Raw genomic sequence first — 21,496 nt, forward strand, 5'->3', positions numbered from 1 at the left:
ACAGAAACCGTGACCTGTCTCGCGGCTCGTGGAAAATTGGGATATTAGGTTGCGGCTTGAATCGATTAGTCGGAGTCGCGGGGCCCCGTGCGTTGTTTCTCGCCGATAGTTTTTAATTAAATACGATTGGAAACCCGACGATGTACATGCCGCAACCTGATTACATAATTGCATCGCAACGTAATACCAGTTTTTAAACGGCTGTTTTTACTATGGTCTCGTGTTCCCGTACTCGCGAGTTTCGCGTAATCCGCGCGCGTGGTTATGTAGGCAAGCGTTAATGACTTTTTATTTCGCCGCGCGTCGAAATGTTGCGGCCATTACTTCCTCGTATCCGTGGCACGCTCGTTCCATCGTGTAACCGGAACACCGGATAGCTCGAAGAAAAAAAAAAAAATTCACCGAGCGAGCGGAATTTCTCGCTTGCCTCGTGTGTTTACTTCGCGTTGGAACGGATCGACTTGTAAGTTGACTCGCGATTATCGGCTATTCTCAACCGCGAATGTTTTCATCTTCCTCTACGTATAATATCGATTTCTAGCTATTTCAAATATCGACGTACATACGTATATTCGGGATTACGAGGGAATTGTTCGAACTGGTTTAACTTATCCGAACACGTTCTCTGGCTTCCATAGTGGAACCGATCAAGAAGGTAATTGATCTCGCTTCTCGTCTTCCTTCGGTGTTTCAATTTGAAGCACGATTGGGAATGTGTCGCTCCGATTGGTTTCCAACGGGCTTACATCTCGTTTGACCGCAATTTCCGCTGTATTACGCAAAATGTGTTTTATCGTGGTAATTAAAGAAAGGAAAGAAAGCCGATGGTAGCTGAGGTTGCGAAGATCGGGTCGAGATAGCGAAAGACCATAGGACGTATATTCGTAAGAGAGGAAATTTGTTAAAATTTACCTTAGAATGTCCTCTTATCTGTGTCATCTCATCGACGTAAATCGTTTGTTCCCCGAGAAAAAGTGGAGTTTCTATATTCTTTGATTTCTGAGAAACTTTATTGGTCGAATACTTGCAAAAATTCTTCTCGACGTACATCTGTCCGATGGTATAGGAATGCAACTACGATACCGTATAGCCAAAATTGCGCGCGTCTCGCGGGCTCCTTGCGCGTGTTTCCTGACCGGTGATGAAAAAGCGTACTTCGAACTGCAGCGCAGAAAAAGGATGATCGTAAAATCGGCAGCTTTCACCGAGCGTAATGCAATAGCGTGGCTCGTTCGTAACTTGAGCAAATTGTGCTCTCTCCGTAAAGCGGCGAGCAGTGGGTCGCGAAATTGTGGGTAGAAGGAACGGCGGTGCACGCGGACGGGGCGGGTTCGGTGCGCATAGCGGCCATTAAATGTCGTCCGCGGTGGTGCGGCGCGATTCGTAATTCGACGAAATTGCACGGTTTTAACGACTCGGTATTTGAACGACGAAGGCCCACCGACAGGCTTTTGTGCGTTTCTCTGGCCGGCGCCACACACGTGCACTCGCGTCTATATAGGATGCGTGTGCAACGGGGGGTATTAAGCCGGCCAGTAAAAGCGGACGTTGCCAAATGTTCGTAATTCGAGCGACTCTTAACTCTTAACGACGACAAGACTTTCGTCGTTCTTTCCCCTTCTCCAACCCGGGTTGCAGCGTAGCTAACCTTCGTCAACTTGGTGTTCCCCGAGCAGACATTCCCCTTTTTTCTTTTCGCCCGCTGTTTCGCGAGGGTACGCGAAGTGCCATTAATTTCGCACGGAAAAAGAAAGAAGATGGATCTCGTCGAACGCGTTAGCGCTATGTAACTCCTGGTGGTACGCGCGCAGCCCTTAACGACTACCTCGCTCCCCTTTAGCCGAACGCGAGAGGAGACGAGAGAAGGCAGCGGAGCTCTTGTCGAGCAGCAACGACTCTTGCAATCGCGGCAGATAGGGATCTGCCTGGGCGCATCTAGTTAAATCGCTGAGCTCGCAGGACTCCGCTTCTCTCTCTCTCTCTCTCTCTCTCTCTCCCTCTCTCGCTTACTCCGCGAGACACAAGGAAGTCCCGGGCCGCCTCTCTCGATCAGATAACATCGACGATCGGACGTGATGGAGCACGGTAGCCGAATATCCTCGACATCGGCTCGCGTGAACGTTTGGTCGATTTTTTCTTCGCGCGCCTCCGCAGCATCCACACCCAGGGGTCCTTGAACGCGGCAAGGCCTTGAACCACCTTCCAACATTACCCACACCGTATTTATCTCATCGAATAAACGAAATACACTGGCACTTACGTTCGATACTTGTGAATGAGTCGAACGGATGGTAAGAAGTTGGATAAAAAATTTGAAAAGAATTCGCCGATTCGACGATCTTAATATCATCGATAGTTGTCGCGAATATTACGTTTAAGAGTACGAAAGAGACCGAGTACGTAGCTGTGCTGCGATCGAGTATAAGATTTTGGTCGTTAGAAACCGGTGCCAGGGTAGACCGACTGAAATTCCTCGTTGATTGGAAAGCAACCTTGCGAGGAAGCTCGTTGGCCCGAAGGCTTAGCACGAACCGCGCGCATTCCGAAACTCTGAATCAAACCTCGTTTTCGTTCGCCATACCGGTGTGGAACGGCGTACCCGTGAGCGATCGTTACCGCAACAACCTGTATCTGGCGTTCAGAAAAACTTTGAAAATTCGTAAACTCTCTTTCGTCGATTCTGCCTTTCGCATTCGAAGATTAAACGAAATTACCAGCTTCACCGATGCGTCTTTTTCGAAAGATTTACGCGCGAGTTCGCCTAAACGCGAAACGAATGACGAGAGCAGCAATCAATTTCGCATATATCACAGCCAAAAGGGATTAGCGGAACAAGCGGCGGGTTTCGGCTCGCGTTTTTATTTGCCAAAAATCCGCGTTGCTTTTTGTCCGATGGAACGAGCCAGTTCGCCGCGGGTGTCCCTGCCATTGTTCGGACGAATTCGAAAAGACGAGGCAGAGAACATGCTAATTGCGAATATGAAAATCCCGACGGGGGTGTTTGGTCATCGGTTTCGTTGTTTACGAGAGATACCAAGGATCGTCTGTCTCTCTTTTCCTCTCTCTCTCGAGAGAGAACCGCTCTGTAATCTTCGCTTTTTTCTGCATCCCTTAACGTCCACAGGGCCAAAGGAGTTACGACACGCTGCACCATTCCCGGGGGCCAGCAGATTTCGTAGAAAAACGAGTCTTGTTGATGGCAAAAAAGACGAGAGGACTCTCGAAACGTTTTGACCGTGACATTCTTTGATCGTCGTTGCTCGCTCCTTCCACCTGTCCTTGATCCTTCCTAGAAGATGCTAGATTCTCTCGTTGAGAACGTTGTTTAGATGTAAATGCCCGATTGAGAAAGAGGAGGGGAAACAAGCTAATAAAATACTCACGAATATATACGAACAGGAGGTGTCCGGAACGCGCGAGCAGGAAGCTTTTGACGCGCTCGATCGTTATCCTAATTACTTGGACTTTTTTCTGCAATTAACTCTCCTTCTCCTGGCCCCTCCGAAGATCTTCGCGATATCTCGTGAGATAGTTCGAACAAACCGATTCACCGAATGCCCTTTTTTTTTACGCGATTCTTCGAAATCGTTCGCGTCTCGGTTCGCCAGCGATTTTTCGCACGGCGTTTCCCCTCGCCCCTGTTCCTTCTTGTTCGCAGTTTGATCGATGAAACGCCGCCGTAGCGCGACTCAGACGCGTATGAATAATTAAACGAGCCGTGACATTAATAGCGTTATCAGAGTGTAAACACGTCGAAGAAAACGTGCGGTGGTTTCGCGAAACAACGCGCAACGATACTCGAATCTTGGCACATTTCGATGGAAGCTTCTCGGAAGCGGATTAAAACGTCGCTAGTTGCACGTAATTTACACGGTCAGATGGAAAAATAAGAATGAAAACTGAGCGATAGGAGGTTGTAATTAGTCAGCCATTAAGTGGAAGTGTATGTAGAAAATGTAAATCGGCGGTGGATTCACGCTTTTCAATCGTGTCGTTCTTTCTCAGGCTCTCTCCCGCCAGGCTTTTCATTTCGTTGTTTTCAGTTTTTCTCAACTTCCACTCTCGCGGTCGTAACAGCGCGTGGCGAATGAAATATCAAAGCGATGAATCGTCTCGTTACACCTGGCTATTAGGGCGTGCGCGAATTCACTGGCCCAAAACTATCGTTCGTTCACGGCCAGATCGTTTCGTTAACGAAGGTAATCGCATCTCGTCGCTAAGACGACACGCCTTCCACCAAGGAAAAAGAAACTGGGGAATGTTTTCGCGGTTGCCACTCGCTGCTGTCTAATGTTGCCCGAGCGGGATCGTTACCTCTCGGGGAAATATAGCCGCGTTAATGATCGCAATTAGATTCGAGACAATTCTCTTCTTTCACTGTAATTCCTCTCTCTTCCCTACTCTTTCGCCCGCTCTGTCTCGTTAAAAGCGCTGCACACGGCCGAGGAAGCGTGGTGAATTCGTTTGTTTTGTTCCCGATGCGATCCAGTTATTCGCAGTAATTAATATAGTTACCGGTTACCGAACGTTGCTTTATATTTATATACGCCCGTTCGTTAACTTTGTTTCTCATTGCAGTTAATTCGTCTCTTCTTTTCTCTCCGAATGTTTAAACAGCTTAACAGTTTCGTTAGAAAATGAGCCACGGTGCGATCGTGATATACGTACGTACGTACGTACGTACACAGCTAGAAAACGAAAACGGCTTTGGGACTGTCTCGTTGGGAATCCACGAGAAATGTCGTCGTTACGATCGTAGCTAGATTTAGCGCGTTCGATAAGAACACGGCGTTTTCTCCTTTTCTTCGTTTACGGGACCTCGTGGACGACAGACGGTTAATCGGCCACGCGTTTCGACTTCGCTCGATAATATCGTTCCTATAACGAAGATCTTCGTTCATGATCGGAGCGTAACTTTCGTTTTATCCATTGACCGTAAAATTAAGCAAAACGGACGGTGCCGGACAAAAATATTTCCTCGTCTAGTTTCGTAGGATGTCACGAAACAAATAGTCGGAACGAAATTAAAAACGGAAAAGAGCTCTTGTATTAGATTGGCAACTAAGTGATTGCGGATTTTGTCATTAGATGGTATTGACAAAATCCGCAATCACTTAGTTGCCAACTCGATAAAAGAATTCCTTCCTTCTGTGACCATGAACGAAGAAGACTTGTATTTATATTCCGCAATATCCAAGTTTATCGAACTTTCTCTGTAATTCTCGGTTCATAGACCATGGAATAACGCGATATCGATCCAGGCAGGGCGTTTCGATGGTAATTGGCCGACACAGGCCGTTAGAAAACGCAACATCATAGAGCATTCTTTCATTATGGAATCAGATTGTATCTTGTCGAGGCGTGCTCCCATAATTCAATTCTCCGGTCTCACACGAGTTTCGTGCGAAACTCTTCGCCTCGCAATCGCGACGCGTTTTCCTCGATATGCTTCGCGGTGCACGATGCGAGATGATGATATCGAGGATGGCGCATGAATGAAAGAAAGACACCATGGCTCGATGGTATATCGCGTCGCTCAGGTTTGTTCGAAGCGATCGCGAGTAATCGATCGAGCATAGAACAGTTACCTCGAATATCCTCATCGATGACGTAAAGTTCTATCCTGTGCGCTAAAATTCGATGCTAAGGCTTAACGAATAAACAACACTGCGTAATATTCTTGCGAATATAATATTGCCTAGGAATAATATTAGCATTTATTATAAATATCGTAATTGGACGGCGGATGTTTGTGGAAATTCGGAAGAAATAAAATTGAAATAAAAATTTGTTCGATATTCTGTATATGTTTCCGTATTGTACGAACTCTGTACGTTCTTTTCACGGCTGTTTTCGTGTTTACAGTGACGGACGATACTTTTTAGAGCATAAAAGATGTAACTAAAGGAATAGAGTGGAAAGGTCTGAGTCTGCGATAAATTTAACATTACGATCTTCCTTCTAAGAAAGAATTTTTAAATCTTCCGTGGTGTGATTTTTCATCGATTAACGTTAATTTAATCATCGATTACCGATAATCGCTAATTGGTTGGTGTAAAGGAATGTACTAACAGTGGTCGAAGGACGCGCGTTCTTGTTGAACGAGTCATTCGCCAGATGCTTTCACCTAAATGGAGGGAACAATGAACGTGGAAGGGTCAGTAACTGCGTAACGAAAAGGCGGAAAAGGGGCGCGAGTCACCGTTGTACGCTGGCCGGCTGTAATGCAGTGAAAACGAGGTCTTAACGACCTCGACATTAACTCGCCTCGTCGTGTCTCCTTTTCGCTCTTCCTCTTTGCTCGTTGTTCTAGTCATGATTGTCGGCCCGATGTCAGAGATCCTCGACCCGAAGAACGCGAGGTTCAGGTTAAAAGGAGAATTAACGTCGCGCCACGGACAAAGTAGCTGAAAACGAGCTTTATAGTAGTCTAAAAGACACGATTAAAACGGACGAAGAAATAGTCGAGGGAAATCGAGATTGCGTGCCGTTTTTTTTTATAGTGGTGACTACTCTATTAACCTCTTAGCCTAGTGAGTCTTTTAAAAATCGAACCGCTTTCTATCGTTACGTTTTTACTTCTACGTGACATCGCAGAAAATCTCTGATAATTAAGGATTATACGATTATTTCTTTTTACAGGTATCCGATCAATTACCTCGGTTGAATCTCGTAAGACGAACAATTTAAAGCGATCGCGCTTGCGAGAAACGAAATGCTCGAGCCGCTCGATAGTACCTCTTACTTTTTTCGTCTTTGCCCGATACGATTGCGCTTAATCAGCGTCGACGAAACATCTTTCATCGAGCCTGAATCTCGTAGATGGTCGATATCGAACGTTTATCGCGAGAAATTTGCGTATATATCTTAATTAACGCTTCGTACGGACGTCTGGCGATGCAGAACCGCATTCCTCTCGACTCTCGTGCCGGATTAATTGCTACTCCCGACGAAATATTATTTTCGGCCGGTGAACGCGACGTTCGACATGCATGCTCGGCAAAATTACAACCCGTGAGCGTTCACGTTCGAAGTATCCAAGGTACCGTTACCGAGTTAACCAACGTAGCGCACGAAATGTTCGAATGACGGCTTCTCCGCTCCATGCTATCGTTCTTGGAGCTTCTCTAATCGCATCGCAGGGGACCATTGTTTCGTAGTTCCAAGAAAAATTCGAAAGAGAACGGAAGAAGGGACGATGCCCTGGCGTTTAGATCGCGATTCGTCGGCAGACACGTCCCTCGTGCGCTCAGGTACGTCCACGACATTTGTACGTGCGCTATCTCTCGAGTCAGCACGATTAAATCATCGACCAGTGAAAATCGTCGATCGTAGCTCTACGTTCGGTTGTCGCGAGCAGAACCAGCTCCGATACGAGACGGCTTATTCATCGGCTTGTTATTCGCGGTATCGATTTTACCGCATACCTAGGCTGTCTATTATTGTTCCGGGGCTCGAGCACCGCAACCTCTCTGTTTATTAATTATGCCGATTATACAAGGCTTATCTATATTTTACATCCTCGCTTGCGTACTTACGCGGCTGTCTCGCGGTGTCCAATCACACTCTAATCGCGTTTAACAGATCGGCATTCCGTATTTCGTATCTCAGCATTTACGATGCTTTACAGCCAATCGAATAGCTTAACCCCCGTGAACTATCCGTTCTATTCGTTATCCTCTGAAAGACATAGAGAGAGAGAGAGAGAGAGAGGGAGAAAGACTCGTACGGCGTCTCGTACCATTCGGACTAGTACTTCACCAGTACTCAGAAGACCGACTAAACTTTTTTCCTGACTAAAGGAAGCTGCAGTCGAATTACGTTTTGAGAAACGCGATCGATGGCCACGCGGATCGAATGCAGATACCCTGGCGAAGATGCGCGCGGAACACGGGAGGGACCGAACGATCGCACCGTTAAAAAGACCGATGGACGATACCGATTAAAGAATCCTGCTGGATCCCAGGTGTGGCTGGTTTACGCGAACACGATTTTAGACCCGTTGTACTTTATTGGCTATTAGTTTGATTTGCGGTAAGTGGCTCGTTACGCAATGAACGCCATCGATTTCTGCCGCGGGTGCACGGTTCCATTGCCGTACCTCGAACTCGATAAAATCGATCGGTATCTCGAACGCGGTACGGCTGCCCAAGAGCGTATTAGCACCGATCTAGTTGCTCCACGTACCACCCCACGGTCTTTACGATCTTCGATCGCGATCCTCGATCGCACCGCGGGACATGCTTAATTCGAATTACGCTAATTGACGAGATACGACCATCGTATGTACATTGCCCTCTCTCTCTCTCTCTGTTTCTCTCTTTCTCTGTCCCTCTGCCGTTATACATAATACATACAGAATGGTGCGCACCGGAAACGGAGAATGAAGTCTTCGTTGGCTCTAATTCGATCGAGCGGATTAGACGGCGAAGCGGTTGCTACGCATGGCCGTCGGCTGACTCGCGTTAATCCGCGTTATATTTTCGTTCTTTATTGCACGCGATGCTAACTGCCAGGATGGGATACTCGAGGAACGACGCACATACCTACGCGTCGCTTGTCGAGGCATCGTAAATATTTGATATCACGATCGAGAGAATTTCCCGAAGGACAAGAACTGCAAATTTCAAGTTTTTCTCGACTTCGGAACTTCCGGCGGATTATCGTGAATTTTTTTAACGACAAAAACGTAGATGATTGACACAGCCGTTCGTTGAAAAGTTATTAAGCTACTCAATCCTCGACATTAGGTATTTTATCGTGAGAAAACGTTTCGCCTTAACTCTTAAATCTCGCTCTTGCTATTTCAGTCGGGCGAAACGTTTCTCACGATTTCTTCCAGCCAGTGTTGGAATGCTGTGTTTCGGAAATTTTGGAAATTTCGCTAAACAATTTTGCGTGGGTTTGGTGACGCGACGTGGAATCGGTGGCGCGTTGAACAGGCGTTTGGTGTAGACAGGGACCTTGTTCCACGCAGAATACGGCCCTCGGGAATGCCGAAGGTTCCGGTTCTGATTCATTGTCGCGTCATATATCTAGACGCCGGTGCCTCCGTCTCTGTTGCGTGGGTTGGCACGCACGCAGACGCGTGCAACTTGACCGGAGAGATACATATTTGCCGGCTGAACGCGGCAGAAAGAGAAAGCCGAACGGTGGAGCTTAACGCGAAAAAGAGAAAGAGCCAGGACACGAAGTAAGGGAGACTCGAAGAGCCGGCAAAGAGAAGTAACGAGCATGCCTATCCGCGCCATTCATATTTCCTGGAACACAAGACTCCTCCGTGCCCAGCCGCGGCCCATTTCATTTAACGCGTTACGACCGATACGTTATCGTCCCTCTTGCGTCTGCCCTTTTTCGCTTTTCTTTTTATCATCTTCGCAGTTACTCCATAGCGATACGTTCGGAAGACAGATGGTTGTTGTCTCTTTCCCAATACTTGGAGCATCTCTTTCGCCAACTTTTTCTTCTTATTAGCGAGTTTTTTAGGTCTCTTTTATCGATCTTTCGTTGTCAGTATTTTAGCTCTCTTTGTGTTCGACCGTTCGCGGAGAGACGCGTTCGCGGCAGATCGCGCCAACGAGAGTCGTAAATTCTCGTTACGATTCGATAATCCACGCCACGAATTGGTCGATTCATTTCGTTTAGGATAATAGAGATGGTTGACTGATCGTAACGCTGAAGTAACAGGTTATAATGCATATACCTTATTCCAACAACTTTGGATCTTAATAACCGAGATAATGGTATAGGAACGCTAACTTTACACTTGGAATTTATATTGGAATAGTTAGATATTTATTTGATAAACGATTTCAAAGATATTCGTCGATACACACTTGTACGCGTCTCGGCACTTTCTTCCATACCCCACTGTTAACCGACTGAACGGTTTACATTCATTTGTTTTCTAGACGCCGCGCACACACATACTGATATTCACGTACTTGCACACACTGATATTCACTTACAAGTATTACTACTACGCATCTAACCTAGTCTAGAACATAAAATTATACATATCTCGATAGATACAAATAGTTACGCGATGTGCGTTCAAACGTATTCTCAGAGACGCGTGAATAGCAAGTTACAACTGAGGACTGATCAATGAACGAAAACCAGTCAGAGCATTGACCGATCAACGGAGGAAAAACCAGTGAAGAGACGTTGACTGATCTAAAGATCTAAAGACAAACCAATGAAGTTCGCTGACGATGCTGTCGCAGAGGAAAACTATCGCTGGGTGTTGGTCGCACCACCACCGGTTGCTTGCAGATGCAAATGACCGTTGAATATGGGAGAAACCCGACCTTCCGGTTTTTTACCCGATGAAACAATAACGATAAGGAACGTCTCTGCTCAAATATATTTTATAACAATTAAGGGCCCTACGATAAATACAAATGCTGAGTTTTATGATAGTTCCTTAGGATCATTGCGGTCCGACTAATTACATTTGCACAGCTAGTAATCGCCTCGACCGAGGGATGGATTATGGTTTATGTAAAGAGTAATCGGACGTAACACTGAGTTCGTAGTATATTTATCAAGTACACTGGGGTGTCTTGTATCACGTCAATGTACACTGTAGCTAAAATGTAGATCGGAGTTCGTGAAACAGGAATTGTACTGTGCATCGTATCGATTTGATTATTCTCCAATTGAAATCGTTCGATAAACGATCGTCGATAAACTTGTTCAATCGTTCGAATACAGCTGCGCGCTACTATTATGGAAGAAAGAAATGGAGGATGTATCCTTGATGGAATGGACGACGTAGCTCGATGACGAGTCACACCGCGATGTCTCTCCATGCAGCTGCATCTTTTTCGTTTTTCCGGTGAGCGTATGCTCATTTGTGGCACACCCTGCTCGCGTCGTATTACAAGCGTCGTTCCAACCACATGTCGAAATCGGCCGTAGACGATTCCCCGCCATTGTTTGCAAACACCTACGAGCAAGCCAGGTATTTTCCTTTCGCGTTCGACCGCGACGCTTACACGCGTCTTCTAGGCGCGTTCAATCTTCGCTCGGTGAGCCAGATGATCCGATCATTAGGGAGTCGAGAGGCGTCCCGATCGACCAAACGATAATCCGTCAGTCTACGCTCGTCTTGGCCTTTACCGAGCTCGATGAATCGAGCCGAGCCTATCGTAATTTTAAGACACCGTCTGCCGTGGAATTATTTCGCGGAGAATCAGTAAAGAGTATAAAAGACGCGTGATTAATTGTACGCTTTAATTAATCTCGTTGGCTCCGATCCTGCTACGTGTATTGCGTGGTCCGGGTAAAGATTTCTTTTTAGCACGAGGTGGGAAAGGATTTCGAAAGATTTGACTCAATATCATTGTAAATTACATTTCATTACGTCGTTACGCGTTTATACAGTTTTGTGGAATTTCTCAGCAATTTCCAAGGTTTCACTCGCTTCTCACAGTAGCCTCACGAACTCGCTACAAAGATACTCCTTTCGACTATTACAAATTCACAGATTTCGTTCCGCAATGCCACGTTGTTCGATCCATTTTTAACAGCAGCTCGTCCACTCGCAAAACTACGAAAACGCGCGAATCAGAATGCGAAACGAGCAACCGACGATCAAAATTCTCAGCCGCAGCTCGCTCGTGATCTTCTTACGTGACCGGCGAAAGCAACGAATGGATTTCGGTTTCACCTTCCGAAAAACGCTTCTCTGCTTCTTTCGAAACGCTGTTCGGCGCTCGGTTGGACAACGAGATCGAAAAGTGGATTTGATCGATTCGGGTTCCGAGAGCCTCGAACATCAGCCACGTATCTTCCGCTATCTTTTGCGACGACCAGCAAGTACCACAAGCATATACGTTGCAGTATACGCGTGCGCAAACGTGTTGCACGAGCGAGTCGCATAGCAGCACGCTGCACCCACCCGCTGGCTCCGAGTACCGATCGATGATCCATCGATCGCGCGAACGATCCACCGCGGGTAGTCCCCGGGCAATATCACCGAGAGCGAGATTTATCTCCGGACATGCTCTCTCGGTCAGCATCCGTGTACACGTCGCCGTTGTCGGCGCTTGTACGTACACGATGCCGGGTGTGTGCACACCATAGGCCTCTGTAGGTGAATAGGAGATCAGCGTGCCTCCTCTTCTTCGTCTTTGCCGATCGTCCAAATTGTAACGTTCAGGGTTACGATGTTTGTCGAGTTGATTTCGATATTCGATGTATCCTATGTCGATCGCGAAGTATAGACGAAGTAACAGCATATGCATGCTAACTCGCGAAAGTGTTTGAACGTCTCTAGAAACTTTAAGTTGGTATATTATTATACATAACTCATCGACAGCATCGCGATTATATCAAATTAAATTCTGAAACAAATCTAAGAATCTACGTAGAAATTGCGAGATAGCTGCTGCGAACATTGCACCGAGTACTTGAACAGTCGATTGTTCGTTTATTGAGAAACCGGAACGTTTAACGAGATCATCTTTGGCACTAATTATATAGAATTATATGCGTTACAATGTTACGATATTCGCGTTACGTTACGGTACTAATGCAATTTCGAACGTTATCAGGAATATTATCGTTCTAAATATATCGCAGCTCTATGTGTCGTTATGTGTTTTTCTATGATTCTATTTATGATAGAAGGTTCGTTCCATTCGCTAGAGCTGCGAGCTGAATTACGCCTTTCTTCTTTCCCTTTGCTTTCGTCTCGCTAAATCTATAGGCTCTTAAACTGATTTGTATGAAATATGCGCTTTTGTGCACACGAGCTCTCTTGATCGCGATCTCTCGTTCGTATTCCTTCGCTTTGATACGTGTCAGATAAACGTGCACGCACTCCAGCGCCTCTTGCCCGCCATAGAATAGAAGAGGTATGATTTAAGTGCTCCCCGACGTGCACCGTTATACGCCACATTGCCATGGTTCTACGCGAATTCTACTCCAGACTCGATATTTTTTTACTGAAATCTCTTTCGCTTTTTCTAATCGCCGCTTCTTATCTCCTCTTTCATGGGCTACTACTCTTCGCGAATTCGCTGCGAACTTCTCGTTGATCGCTTTCTATTTTAGAAATTTCTATCGTAATATCATTGAAAAAGTGAAAAGATGCTAATATAAAACAGTTCCGACGTTACGATAAAAGTGCAGTTAAATATATTAGAAGCGTAAGAGTACGACGCGACGTAATACAACAAAATACACCGAACGAAACTACCGTTTAAAACTTGACTAAAAGATTAAAAAAGCAAAAATGTTGCAAACACCATTTTTTAAATTTACCTTGGAATTAATTTTACTTACCTCGTAATTAACCCCTTCCCGTACTTTAGCGAGTCAGACTCGCGATATTCGTGTTTGGGCCAAAATCTTCATCGCGAGCCTGACTCGCTAAAGTACGGGAAGGGGTTAATTGTTAATCGCCAACTTGAGCAATGAGATTGAGAAATTGAGAAACAGCGGAGTCGGTCGATTTGTTGTCTGGCTCAATTATAAATTACAACTCCATCACCTGCTACAGACAAATGTCCAAATATACCTACTCTACCGTTGGTAAACTCGCCATAGTTTGCCTGGTTCGGGGAAGATTTAGTCGACAGGTGCGAAGATCGCGCGACCAAGCCAATAAAGCGGACTTGGAGAGTGCTGCTCGGGAGGACGAGTCGTCCCGTAACTCCATTACTTATGCATTCGTGCGGCTGGCTCGGCGAGTCTCCGCGTTCTCTCTCTACCCCATAATCTACGGCGCACAATGTCGTCTGATTATGGCCGGGCCGATATGTCGTTGATTCGGCCGGGTCAAACCTACGCGCGTTATTCAAATATTAAGCCAGAGCTCGCACACGTACGTATGTCCCTTTAGCCCCGGTGGACGCTTGTATTCTGCCCATTACAAAAACGAGCAGCGGGAGTCGAACGCGAGATCGAGAATTCGCTGAACTCCGACTCGCTGGGTCGACGAACTCTCTTTAGAAAAAGTTCTTCCAGCCCTGCGAACGCGATAACGCGCGATTTTTCCTTGATTCGGTATTTTACCATCCGTGAACAGTCCGTACCTTTTGCGCTTTTCGCGAAACTTCACTCGTAAATTTCTTCGAAGCGAAATTTGCTTTTCTCGAAGAATCTTCCGGATAATCCATCCTTTGATCGGAAAACCGATTTTACGATATAACCGAGACTTTGCCAAGTGTTTTAGAGATTTTTGTTGAAGGTGTAAAACGGCGATCTTCCTTCTTCCTATCCGTTAATGCTTGTAATTTTGTAAAGTACCGTTGGAACCACGTCGCTATTTATTATGGATGGAGTATAGAACGTTGACAGATACGACGGTGAATCGATCGAAGCAACGAGCAGAAGAACGAGCATCTGGTTGTTAGTTTAACGGGGGAAGACACTCGAGGTCGGTTCGCAGGAATTCTCGCGAGTACGAATCCCCGGTAAATTTGCATCACAATGCCAAATCAAGTTGGCTCGGAGGGGAAAGGATGGTGGAACACGTGGTCCAGGGTCGAGATGTTCCGCGAAAGAGGCTTGGCCCCTACGAGGACGCGTACATACTTAAGTACTCTCGATACGATGGTACACGCGCGAACGATTCACGACAGGGTTGTGTTCCCTCTGCTTCTGTCTCTCCTTTAGGGTACTTCTTTCTCTTGTCCACCTTAAAATTTGCAAAGAATCTTCCCAGATGACGTACGTTTACAGCATCTCCTTGCACCTTCTTTTCTTCAGTCGTGATTTATGCATCTCTCGCGACAGTCGCAACGATCCTTAAAAGATCTTCCATCTTTTCGTATCTTCTTCGCTATTTAGAGGATGAAAGAAGATAAAACTCGCATAAAGGAGTCGATTTGATCGATTCAAAGATCGAAGATAGATTTTACGCTTTGCCCCTGATTGCACCTGACGACTGTTTCGACGCGTCATCGTTCGATTTTCTAGGCCAAATCAATTTTCATGTTCGTTTCGGGCGTCGTTTCCATTGATCGCGTTTAGATATCGAACGACGCGACCTGGTTCCGCGCGCATGACCAACCACACGACCTATTAAACGCGATTCGATACCGATTTCATTCGAAAACGCCTTGTCCTTGGACCAGAATTTCACCATATATTCACCGTTTGCGCAATTCCGCCGCACCTTCGTTTTTTTCTTTTTTTTTTCTTTAATATCAATTTGCACCTGACTCGTGACTCGTGGCTGTCTCTCGGAAAGGAGTCGCGAGAAGTCAGGTTGCAGCACGTGCACGATATCTTAACGCAACACTGTCGTTCACGGTACAAGCAAGGTAGGCGATCTGGAAGAGATCCGTTCTCGCGTTTCCGCCATGCATGATCAGTCAGGCGAAATGGTGTATGTAACCTCCAATGACGTTCGAGTTTATGTGCAATTACTTCCGATTGAAAATGTTTCTTTTTTTTTTTTTTTGCAATCACGTCGGTCGATTAACCTTCGTTGGATCGTTCAGGAGAGATTTATTCCTCTATACGTGAGTTCGCTATATAATTACCATGGGAATAAAAGAAACTTTTTTCACGATAGTGCTGTATAAAGAATATTAACCTTGTTCCAATTGCCTAATAAAGATTTATGTACTTACGTTTATTTTCCTGAGTTTACTCATACCGTCGAACGAAGGCAGGTATCTTTCTGAATCGTTCATTGCGAAGAATCAACCTAACTTCGATTAATCACCAATGATTCGTTTTTTTATAACCGAGTTAAACCATACTATTCTCTGCGAATGAAAGAAGCTTTTCTCCACGATCGTGCACCGTAATGGACTCTAGCCATACGATTAAACACACGCTTGATTCCTGTGAAATAAATGCAGCCATTTTCCGTGCTCGCTAAAGAACGAATCCTCGTTCGATTAACCACCAAACACGTTTATTATGTAAAACGTAAGCTGGCAGGAATAGAGTGGAAGAAGTGGCTGGATCTCGAAACGTATGCGAATCCACGGTCTCCCTTATTCCCATGCGCGCACCAGAGAAATCCTCGGCTGGAACCCTCTCTTCCTCGAGAGTCTCTAATACGTTTTTATATCATAAGGGTCGTGGTCGCTATGTTTCCCGATTTGTATGGCGGAGGGCTGGAAAGCAGCCCGCAGCAGCTGTCGCTTGCTAGAACGCGTGACGAGACACGTCGACCCGTGTGACAGACGTTAAAAAATGGGGGCTCATTGTGCATCTCTGACGCCGTGAATCTGTTCTCGCATCGATTTCACGGGGTCCTCTGTGTCCCCATTTTCTCTCCCTCGTCTTTCTCTCTCTCTCTCTCTCTCTCTATCTTTCGAACTTTGGATGAACTTTTGGAAGAGAAAAAGTAAAAGAATTATAAAAGCAAGCGCCAGTGAAACAGCGAGTCGTTCGTTTTTTCATTAAGACGTCGCGCTCGTTGCACGTTGACTCACTTGACGCGTTCTTCGTTTCGTCTCGCTCTCGAGGACCACCCTCGTTCTCCGCGTACAACGCATCAACGGGGTAATTAGTCTTGGGCCGTGACGTAATGCTGCGTTGTTTCTATGCAGGGAACCAGGTCGATGGAATTTTCACCTTTGACTCGCCAAGGTGAGCGTTAAACGTGAAATTATTACGAAACGTAGCGAGTTTCTTAAGAGACTGAAGTCGTAATTATCGGACTATGGACGTCTATGATTTAATAAAAAATTTCGAGGCGCGAATATATCGGGATTTATATAATTAATTATACTGAGAATTTTAGTAACACGGGATTGATCGACCACGTATCGAATCGTAAAATTGCTTTCCTCTAAAAAATGGCACGGAAATGTGTCTCGTCGCGTGTTTCACCTGCAATCTTCGAACGAAATATCGCGTCAAAGTTCTTAATGGTTTAAAACCACGAACGATTGTCGACTCTCGATCAACGAGAAAAATTAGATTAATACTTAGATCGGTACTCTGGATAAAGGTTCGACGCTTATACCGGCTGATACGGCACTTTCCCTTTCATATTCGACGAAGAACGCGTGTTCCTTTTTATCTCGGCGATTCCACGAAATTTACGGAGCATAACGAGGAGGTGGCGAGGCAGTTTGGTGGCTCGCAAGGGAACGTTCCAACAAAAGCAAGCCTGAAGAAGCAAGGGGAAGAGAGAATGAAAAAGAGAGAGAAAGAGAGAGAGAGAGAGAGAGCGAGAGGGGCAAAGGTGGAGCGAGAAAGAGAAAAGGTAAAGGGAGAACGAACCGGAAGGAGGTATCCAACAGGATGCGAGCACGTCCTTTCGGCATTGTGTACAGCACCGGAACTGTGGGAAAACTTCCACACTAGCGAAGTTAGTCTCGCGTTAACATACGAGTCGCGAGGTTTTATAAATATTTCATCGCGGCGGACGCGAAAATTGCGATGCAGCGATTCGAGCCGGTCGCGTTCCGGATGCTAATTAATTAGTCCAACGGGGGACTAAGTCTCTCTCGATGCGCTAGTCGTTTCTTCTCTTTCGCCCTTCGTTCCTTTAAAACGTTGTTTGCTGCTGTATATATACAGGGTGTCTCAGGGTTTAACGACCCAACTTTGTCAATGTATTCTAGTACTCTATTCTAACACTCTATTTTAACACGCGCACTATTTTCTCGATACGAAATTGACAGCGATAAAGAATTTAATTTACTTCGTCTCGATGAAACTCTTCTTATCTTGTTCCACCGTGCTGACCAAACTTATCGATGTTTTTACTCGATGTAGCCTTCTTTTTTGAAATTATCGACACACAGGAGTCCACTGACTCGCGAATCAAAATCGAAAGTACGCTTTCCTTCCTATTTTCGTGTTTTTCTTCTCGTAACTTTCTACAATAATAAAACTTTGAACGACCTACGTTTATATAACACGTGTTCCGCTTGCGTATAGCCATAGAACACACTGACAAAATTTATCCGCTTAACCTTGGGACACTCTGTATACGTGGATATATGTGCGCGCGCGCTTGTGGATGAAAATAATCTTGGATCGCGCAATACGTCGACTTAATTGCGCGATTAAACGTTCTCGATAGGATCGCGAAGCCTTTGAGAACGTCGAATAGCCGCGCTGTGGAACGTGTTCCCGCGCGCCACGCGAGCGTCGACCGATCCATCGATCGTGCCCATACGAAATTCGATTTTCGACCGCGTTCGCTGCCGTGCGTTATCGTGGAAACGCGCGAGCGAAACTTTCGCTTGCAAAACAACCTGTGACGTTGCGCCGACACGCTCGAGGAAGCGCCTATTGCGCGAAAACGACAATGCTCCTACCCATTGCTAACTATCCTGCGAAACGATCCTCTTTCCCTTCCTCGAAAATACACGGTGTCCCACATTTTTCACACTCCGCTAGTGCGTTCCATTAAGCGTAATAAAAATAAATATTATCGCGTTTTCTTTTTCTCTTCGTCACATTTGAATATTATTTTTTGACCAACTTGGGACGAAACTACGGAGTACAGGACACCCTGTACATTCATAGCCAAAGTTGCTTTCCCGTTCGTTTTGCACCATGTTGCGTCTTGAATTATAACGGAAGAGTCGTGCAGACTGAGGAAAACGTAGGAATAGAAATGGTGAAACTTAGACGCGACACGCGATAATGTTTGTCGGTTGATGGTGTTGGTGTAGAAGCTCGCGTCTTCCTGGATTTACGTGACATCCGTTCGAAGAAGTTTATGCCTACGCATCTCTCGAGGTTATTGATCTTCGCCATAAATCATGACGCCTAGTTTGCATCGAACAAATTCATCGGATTAGAAGGTTCGCTCGGTGTTAATTAGCTTAGGCTGCTGTGACGCGGCTGTCGCCGATATCCTGTCATCTCGCATCGTTTCGCGAGTCCGTTATGAGAAACCTTGACGCGGTGCAACCGGGGTGGGATGAAAAAAAGGACAGCCAACCGAGAGGAGACTCCCGGGCGAGTCTCTCATTCTGCCTTCTCTCGGATCTCCGATGGATCGAGTCGATTTCTTAACTCCAAAAGAGTCGAGGTTCGATACTCCGGTTAGATACGTGACCAACGTACACACGTCGACATTTATCGATTTCCACGCGAGATCGCGAGAGGGAAAGACGTTGATCGAAGCCTTTAGATACTCCCTTGCCTTTCGAGCTACCGAGTCTATATCTCTCTTTCTAAGGCGTGCGCGCGTACAAACTGTCGGCCACGGAAAAAAGGAAAGATTCTCGCGGATCTAACCTGTTCCATCGACGAACCGAGAGGCAGACGAATCGGTTTCGATCAGCGTTTCTTCTTTTTTTCTTTCTCTCCCTCTTCTCTCTCTCTCCCTCTCTTTGATCGATGCTACTTTCCTCCCTGCCAATGAAATATCTCGCCATGCTCCCCAAGACGTTTCCACGAATTTCTTTTCCGCGAACAGGTGAAACCAAAGGTGGATCTGAAAAAGGAACAAATTTCCAAGGGAGAGAAATAGCCGCTTCGTAGTCGCATTTATTCAGTAGAATCTTCCAGCGACGAAGAGAAGATATACGGTTACGTACGGTGAATCCCTTCCGTGGATCGTTGTATGTAAGTACGGAAAGTGGAAGCGATACGGTGAGATCGTAAAATCAGTCCGTGGTTGAAGTTTACAATTTTTATTCTACCGTTTCGTTCGAACAATCGCCATTTCGTTCAAAAAAAAAAAAGAGGGAAAAAAGAAAGAAAGAAGAGAAGAATAAGAAAGAAGAAAGAAGATTGGAATATATCGAGCGACGATCAAAGTCGCTAGAGTAGCTACGTACTCTTTTGCTTTCGCGGAGAAAGACAAATAGGCGCGTACGAAAGAGGATAGTTTTCAATTGAAGAAGCTGTTGCAATGCACAGATAGTACCAACATTTAAATTGCATGTATTCAAAGAGAAAGAATCCCATAGGTTTCGCATTCAAAGGCACGAGAGGATATTACTGCGAATAGTAATCGACTACTTCGTTTAACGATCTCGCTATATCGCTCTCACCTACTGTACTCAGCTCACGTTTCATTCGATACACTGGCCGGAGGTTCGCTCGAGGTCTCGGTCAGGGTTTGGACGCATCGATTCGCTTTTAAAGGGAATATCGACATCGAAGACTGGTCACAGAGCTGATGTACAATATACAATGCGAGATATACCGAAAGACGAAAGGGGAAACGTGTCTCGTTCACGTTTTACCGGTAATGCTCCTGTCCGGGACCAGACACCGGCACCAGGCACGAAGAAATATTTCGATGCTCGCGTCACGGAGTACCGTTAGCGCAGGGTGATCGGTGATTTTTCGTGAATTTCGGGACTCCAGCGGGGCCGAGGTGAGTGGAAAATTTCGCGCCCAGGTCACGGCGTCGCGATGGCATGCGCCCGTTTCGCGTTCCAGACTTGCAGACCGCGGTCCGAAAGAAACGAGTCCGACCACGTACCGCTGCTTCTCCATTTCTCGTTAATTAGTCCTCGGGTGCCCTCGCGAACCCTATTGCCAACGTGAGCGGACGCTCAATTATTTCGTCATTGTGTTGATTGGCCGAGCTCGTTCTTCGAGTCCTCGCGCCACCTCCTTTCGAGTAACCTAACCTTAGAAAGAGATGCTAATTAGTGGCCTGATTCAACGAAGAGCTATATAGCTGGTCTGTGTTCCATTTGTCTCTTTGGGATATCGTTCAGCTGCCGACGATGTTGGCTTTATTTTAAATATCGTCGCGAAGGTAACTACAAAAGTTTGCTTTCCGTAAGCAGATATAATAATTAATAGCTTTCACATCTTCGATCAAAGAATATGAACGCGTTGTTCGATCTCCGAAGAGGAAGCTACATCTAGAAATTAGGACGATATCGTCGAGTCGAGATGTAATTGTCCCTGGAGCTAAGCCGCGAAAACTCAGAATTCTTGTTTTCGCTTTCACTGAAATTCACGATGCCTGGAATATCGAGGAATTTTGAGTTTACCACGAATCCACGATCGCAGCGCGTTTCGGTCCGGTTCTTAAGCAAAAACCAATCGTATTTCATCGACGTAGCGAATCACCAATTCTCGAAGGAACGCGTTACAAGAATCGATCTTCTGACTCGTCGACGAATCGGACAGTATGGTCAAAAATGTATCACGGCCCGTTGAAGAGTCGGCGAGATTATAACCGCGCGATTCCCAGCAGGAGCTCCATTTCGTTTTTCTTCTGTTTCCGCTCCAGATACAGACAACCAGGCCGTATAACTCGCCTGCGCCGATTATGGCAGGACGGGCTTTTGCGCGGGGCTCGTTACGCGCGTCTCTTGCACTCGCTCGCTCGAAAACCCGCCTTTATCATCGTACACAGTTCGTGGCCAACGGTGGACCTATTTCGAACTTCGCTTCCGCACTAGAAAACGCAATCTGTCGCTCAGTCCATTTGCGCTTGGCCGTCGTCGGTTCGAGAGCTTCAACAGCCACGCTCTGGGTTTTGAGCGCATGGCCGAAGTCTGTCTTTCAGTTTCCACCGACGTTGTCACGAATTTTGGATTGTGAACGAATGCGCGAGGAAGAAAGTGAAGATTGGGGAGAGGAG

At 46.1% G+C, this 21,496-nt stretch overlaps 1 protein-coding gene across 5 annotated transcripts in view; it reads left to right on the plus strand.

Annotated features, from left to right (window-relative positions):
* Window positions 1–21,496, plus strand: part of LOC126915954 (rho GTPase-activating protein 20-like) — a 177,559-nt gene that overhangs the window by 82,691 nt on the left and 73,372 nt on the right. The gene's annotated exons all lie outside the window — the stretch shown is intronic.

This window comes from Bombus affinis, chromosome 5 (genome assembly GCF_024516045.1).
Source record: "Bombus affinis isolate iyBomAffi1 chromosome 5, iyBomAffi1.2, whole genome shotgun sequence".
Classification (NCBI taxonomy): Eukaryota; Metazoa; Arthropoda; class Insecta; order Hymenoptera; family Apidae; genus Bombus; species Bombus affinis.